Raw genomic sequence first — 6,914 nt, forward strand, 5'->3', positions numbered from 1 at the left:
TCAACAAAACTAAGAGCTGTTTTTTTTTTTTTTTGGAAAGGTAAATAAAATTGAACATTTAGCTAGACTAAGAAAAAAAGAGGGCTTCCCTGATGGCACAGTGGTTAAGAATCCACCTGCCAATGCAGGGGACACGGGTTCGAGCTCTGGTCCGGGAAGATCCCACATTCTGCAGAGCAGCTAAGCCCATGCACCACAACTACTGAGCCTGAGCTTTAGAGCCCATGAGTCACAACTACTGAGCCCGTGTGCCACAACTACTGCCGTGCACCTAGAGCTCATGCTCCACAACAAGAGAAGCCACCGCAATGAGAAGCCTGTGCACTGCAACGAAGAGTAGCCCCCGCTTGCTGCAACTAGAGAAAGCCTGTGCAGCAATGAAGACCGAATGCAGCCAAAAATAAATAAAAATTAATTAATTAATCTAAAAAAAAGAAAAAAAATTTTCCTCTAGGATCAGGAATAAGCCAAAGATGCCTATTCTTGCCACTCTTATTCAACACAATATTGGAAGTCCTAGCCAGAGGATTTAGGCAAGAAAAATAAAAGTTATCCAAATTGGAAAGGAAAAAAATTCAAATTGTCTCTGTTTGCAGATGACATGATATTATATACAGAAAACCATCTCATTTACAGTAGCATTAAAACAATTTTTAAAAACATTTGGAATAAATTTAATCAGGAGGAGAAAAATCTGTGCCCTGAAACATGAAGACACAGATGAAAGAAGTTGAAGACACAAATACATGGAAAGATATTTCATTTTATGAACTGGAAGAACTAATATTGTTAAACTGTCCATACTACTCAAAGCCATCTATAGATTAAATACAATGCCTATAAAAATTCAAATGTTATTTTTCACAGAACTAGAACAAACAATCCTAAAATCTGTATGAAACCACAAAAGACCCCGAATAGCCGAAGCAATTCTGAAAAAGAAAAACAAAGCTATGGGCATCACACTTCCTGATTACAAGCTATATTACAAAGCTACAGTAACCAAAACTGTATGGTACTAGCATAGAGACAGACTCACAGATAAACGGAACAGAATTGAGAACCCAGAAATAAGCTTATGCATTTACAGTCAACTAATACTTGATAAAGGAGCCAAGAATACTCAGTAGAGAAAGGATAATTTCTTCAATAAATGGTGTGGAGAAAACTGGATATTCACATGCAAAAGAGTGAGACTGGACCCTTATCTTACACCCCTCACAAAAATTAACTCTAAATGGATTCAAGGCTCAAATGTAACACCTGAAACTCTAAAACTCCTAGAATAAAACATATTGAAAAACTCCTTGACATTGGTCTTGGCAACAATTTTTCGGATATGACACTAAAAACATAAGCAAAAAAAGCAAAAATCAACAAGTTGGCTTATATCAAACTAAAAGGCTTCTACACAGCAAAAGAAACAGTCAACAAAATGAAAAGGCAACCTATGGATTAGGAGGATATCCTGATAAGGGGTTAATATGCCAAATATATAAGAAACTCATATGACCCAATAGTAAAAAAAAAAAAAAAAAATTCCAATTAGAAAATGGGCAGAGGAACTAAATACACATTTTTCCAAAGAAAACATACAAATGACCAACAGTTACATGAAAAGGTGCTCAACTTCACTAATCATCAGGGAAATGCAAATCAAAAGCAATGAGATATCACTTACACATGTTAGGATGGCTATTATCAAAAAGACAAGTGACAGCATGTTGGCAAGGATGTGACAACATGGGAACCCTTTGTCTTGTTGGTGGTGATGTAAATTGGCAGAGCCACTATAGAAAGCAGTATCGAGATTCCTCAAAAAGTTAAAAACAGAATTACCATATGATCCAGCAATCCCACTTCTGGGTATATATCCAAAGAATGAAAACACTAACTTGAAAAGATTATCTGCATGCCCATATTCATTGTAGCATTATTCACAATAGCTAAGACATGGAAACAACCTGTGTCCGTCAACAGATGAATGGATAAAAAAATGTGAGATTTATATAAATATTATTCAGTCATAAAAAGAAGGAAATCCTGCCATTTGTGACAATATGGATTGACCTTGAGAGCACTATGCTGAGTGAAATAAGACAGAGAAAGACAAATAATGTATTGATATCCCTTATACATGGAATCTAAAAAAACCAACTCACACAGAAAGTAGAATGGTGATTTCCAGAAGCTGGGATGGGGGAAATGGTGAAACGTTAGTCATAGGGTACAAACTTCCAGTTACAAGATGAATAAATTCTGAGGATCTATTATACAGCATGGTGACTAAAGTTAATAATATTGTATTATATACTTGACAGTTGCTAAGAGAGTATATCTTAATTTTTTTCACCACACACACACACCCACACCCACACACACACACACACACAAACACAAAGGTAATTTTGAGAGGTTATGGATGTGTTAACCAAGATTATTGTGGTAATCACAGTATATACATGTATCAAATCATCACATTGTATACCTTAAACTTACACAATGTTATGTATTAATTATATCTCAATAAAGTTGGGGAAAAAAGTACATTTATATTTTCTTCTCATCAAAAGACTCAGTTATTTTTTAGAAAGTTTTGCCCTTTCAAATTAATTAAAGGCAAATATATTAGGATTTTTAAAATAATAGTTGCTAACAGGTGAAGGGCACACTAGACCTCTCTATACAATCTTTGCAATTTCCTATGAATCTATTTCAAAATAAAAGTTAAAAAAACATAATAAAGATAGAGAAAGTAGTATGCAAAATATTCTTCTTGAAATTAATAATGGGTATATAGGTGTTCACTGTGTTATTCTTTTTACTCGTCTATGTGTTTGGAAATTTTCATAATAAAATTTGGAAAATAAAAAGAAAACTTTTGGGCCTCCCTGGTAGCGCAAGTGGTTGAGAGTCCGCCTGCCGATGCAGGGGATACGGGTTCGTGCCCCGGTCTGGGAGGATCCCATATGCCGCGGAGCGGCTGGGCCCGTGAGCCATGGCCGCTGAGCCTGCGCGTCCGGAGCCTGTGCTCCACAACGGGGGAGGCCACAACAGTGAGAGGCCCGCATACCGCAAAAAAAAAAAAAAGAAAACTTTTATTTAAAAGAAGTAAAAATTATTACTCAACCCTGGAATTCATTCATTTTAATTGTGTGTACATATATATTCTGTTATAAATTGATTGCAGCCATTTAACTTCTGCATGTATACAATGTTTCTCCAAATGGATGAATACAGACAAGTAATACTCAGAAAAAAAAAGTGAAAGGAAAATTATGAGAGAAAAGAAGAACACATAAGAAGTCAATTTAATTCTTCAAAATTCACTTGAAAATAGCTTTCTCAGGGCCATTTTATGAAATGAGTTTTCTACTTATCCCCTTCCAATGTGTAATTTTCAGTTCTTTAACCTGATCTTTTCCATTTTCAGGGCTTCAGAACACTAAATCCAAGTGGATTTAGTTTGGCTTTAGTTAGAAATTTCAGGCTAAAGTGGTTTTCATCCTGCTGAGCTTTTTTTTTTTTCTATCTTTCATCTCTTCTTTCCTCCCCCTTCTTCTAAAAATGACATTTAACTCTAATCCCTAACAACTAGAAAAAGACTTGACTTTCATTTGTATCTTAAAATGATACTTTGGAGATAATGACAAAACAACCCAGGACTAGTTAATTTTAGAGAAGGGCGGTATATGAATGTTAAGTTGTTAAGTTGCTCCACAAAATATACCAGGATTATATCAATACATTTATTGGGGGCCTGACATAGAGGCTCTCAAGGACTTCTAAATGATGCTAACGTGCTTTAAAAACCTAAAGCACCTGAGCTATGTGCACCAATCTCACTCATCACACAGTAGACTGATAAAGAAGTCCTTGAGATTGGAAATCAAAAAAAAAAAAAAAAACAAAGATAAAAAATACACTCAAAGAGACTGGAAATAATCAGTTTTCTGGTATCTTTGTAAATAAGACATTCGTGAAAGAAACACAGATTAACTTCAGCTCCCCCTGGTCTAACCACCTCTCAGCCTCTCTCAACATTCATGAAAAATTCATTCATTCCATAACAAAAAAGACCTACTTGATGTTGACAAAATTGCTCATTTCCCATATGCAAATAATATTTTCCAAAACATCACTGTAAAAGGATAGCACATGTCAAGGAAGATGAAAACCTTTAATTAACATTTAGAGACAGGGACTTCCCTGGTGGCACAGTGGTTAAGAATCTGCCTGCCAATGCAAGCGACATGGGTTCGAGCCCTTGCCCGGGAAGATCCCACATGCCATGGAGCAACTAAGCCCATGTGCCACAACTACTAAGCCTGAGCTCTAGAGCCTGCAAGCCACAACTACTGAGCCCACATGCCACAGTTACTGAAGCCTGAGTGCCTAGAGTCCATGCTCCACAACAAGAGAAGCCACGACAATGAGAAGCCCGTGCACGGCAACAAAGAGTAGTCCCCGCTCAGCGCAACTAGAGAAAGCCCACGTACAGCAATGAAGACCCAAGGCAGCCAAAAACTAATTAATTAATTAAAAAACATTTAGAGTCAGTGCAACAGGATGGTCCCAGGAATGCAAAATACTTATATGTTTATTTTCTGTGGGTCCCTCTTAGTTTTGCCTTGCTGTTTTCAATAGTTCTCTGAGAGATTTAACTAAGGGTTCAAGAATATATTTGTGACTTCTCTTCTGGTCTGAGTTAAAAACCGTGAATGCCCTGCGGTTACTCTTTTTATAGCATTTTATCTGTACAATTGCAAATGTGTTTGTCAGTCTCTCCTCTTGAAAGCAGGAGTAATAATTTTTAAGGGCTTTTAGAATAGGGAAAATAGGTGCACGTATCAGAACATTTATTGCTGAATAGGAAATTGTGTGTTGACTAAAAAAACTATGTTTAAAAGAAGTTAAAACAAAAAAAATGTTTTAATACAGCAGAACCTGTACCAAAGCCAGCTGAGTGACCTGGATTTCCTTTTCTTTTTCACATAAAATTTGTTTGTCAATTAATAAAAAAAAATACCATAATCATTATTATAAAGAAGTGAAAACAAATTCTCAGAACATAAAACCAACACATTAATGAAAAATAAACTCTGAGGAAGAGAAGGTTATCAGAACCTGTGCCCTAGCCCTCATTTATATCCATACCTCGAGGTTGCATTATTAGTTTCCCTTTTATGAGAAGGAGGGAGAGTGGGAAGGAGGGAGGAAGCAAGGGATTAAGAAAGAAAGAAGGAAATAACGAACTGTTATGATTGTAAGCCAGAATTTTGTGCATACATTTAATGTTCAGAAAACAATGGATTCCCTACTTTACAGCTATCTTTAATATCAACCAGCCAGGACTTAGTATTTTTAGCTCATCTTTTCTTACTTTAAAATAATAGTTCTTGTCCTGGTTAGGGCTCAGAATTACCTACAAAGATATACAAAATGCAGGTACTAAGAACCCATCCCAAGATTACTGAATCTCCAAAGGTAAGAAACAAGAATTTGTATATAGTTTTATTTTTTGTTTTTTTAATTTAATTTTTTAATTGAAGTCTAGTTGATTTATAATGTTTCAGGTGTATGGCTAAGTAATATATATATATATATATAATTCTTTTTCAGATTCCTTTCCATTATAAGTTATTACAAGATATTGAATATAGTTCCCTGTGCTATATGGTAAGTCCTTGTTGTTTATCTATTTTATATGTAGTAGTGTGTATCTGTTAATCTCCAATTCCTAATTTATCCATCCCTCCCTGCCTTTGGTAGCCATAAGTTTCTTTTATATGTCTATTGTATATATTTTTAAAAAGAAAAGGTAAAGGCACAAGGGATTCAGATATGCATCTTGGTTAAAAACCCGGTGCTACTAAAAATCCAGAGAAACAAATGAAAAAGGTAACACATAAGTAAGCAAAGTAAGAGAATATAAAATTAATGTGTAAAAATATTTTTAAATTCATGTATCTTTAAGATATAATGTTACAAATAAAATAAATAAAATAACAGCAAAAATATAAAACATCTAGGAATAAAATTAAATAGAAGCCTTCAAGATCTCTCCAGAAGAAACTTTAAAATTCTCCTGCAGGACACAGAAGAAGACAGAAACAAATAGAAAGCCCATGTCCTCAGGAAGGAAGATTCAACACCATGAAATCACCCAGCAGGATGTTTTAAAAATAGGGGGAGACCTTCAAGATGGTGGTGGAGTAAGACGTGGAGATCACCTTCCTCCCCATAAAAACATCAAAAATACATCTACATGTGGAACAACTTGTACAGAACACCTACTGAATGCTGGCAGAAGACCTCAGATTCCCAAAAGGCAAGAAAAGTCCCATGTACCTGAATAGGGCAAAAGAAAAAACAGAGACAAAAGAATAGAGATGGGACCCACACCTCTGGGAGGGAGCTGTGAAGGAGGAAAAGTTTCCACACACTAGGGAGCCCCTTCCCTGCCAGGGATGGGGGGTTGGCAGGAGTAAAGCTTCGGAGCCATGAAGGAGAGTGCAGCAACAGGAGTGCAGAGATTCCTGCACAAAGGATTGGTGCCAACCAGCACTCACCACCCTGCCATGGCGGGTGGGGGCTGGAAGCTGAGGCTCAGGCTTTGGAGCTCACACCCCAGGGAGAGGACTGGGGTTGGCTGCATGAAGACAGCCTGAAGGGGGCTATTTCATCACAGCTAGCTGGGAGGGAGTCCAGGAAAAAGTCTGGACCTGCCAGAGAGGCAAGAGACCTTTGATTTCGGGTACACGAGGAGAGGGTCTTCCTTCCCAGTGTGCCCACAGAAGGCAGAGCACCACCTAAGTGAGTTCCAGAGATGGGTGAGAGCCACAGCTATCAGCTCAGACCCCAGAGACGGGCAAGAACCGCTAATGCTGCTGTGACTGCCACCAAGAATCCTA

Source organism: Mesoplodon densirostris, chromosome 5, assembly GCF_025265405.1.
Source record: "Mesoplodon densirostris isolate mMesDen1 chromosome 5, mMesDen1 primary haplotype, whole genome shotgun sequence".
NCBI classification, from domain to species: domain Eukaryota; kingdom Metazoa; phylum Chordata; class Mammalia; order Artiodactyla; family Ziphiidae; genus Mesoplodon; species Mesoplodon densirostris.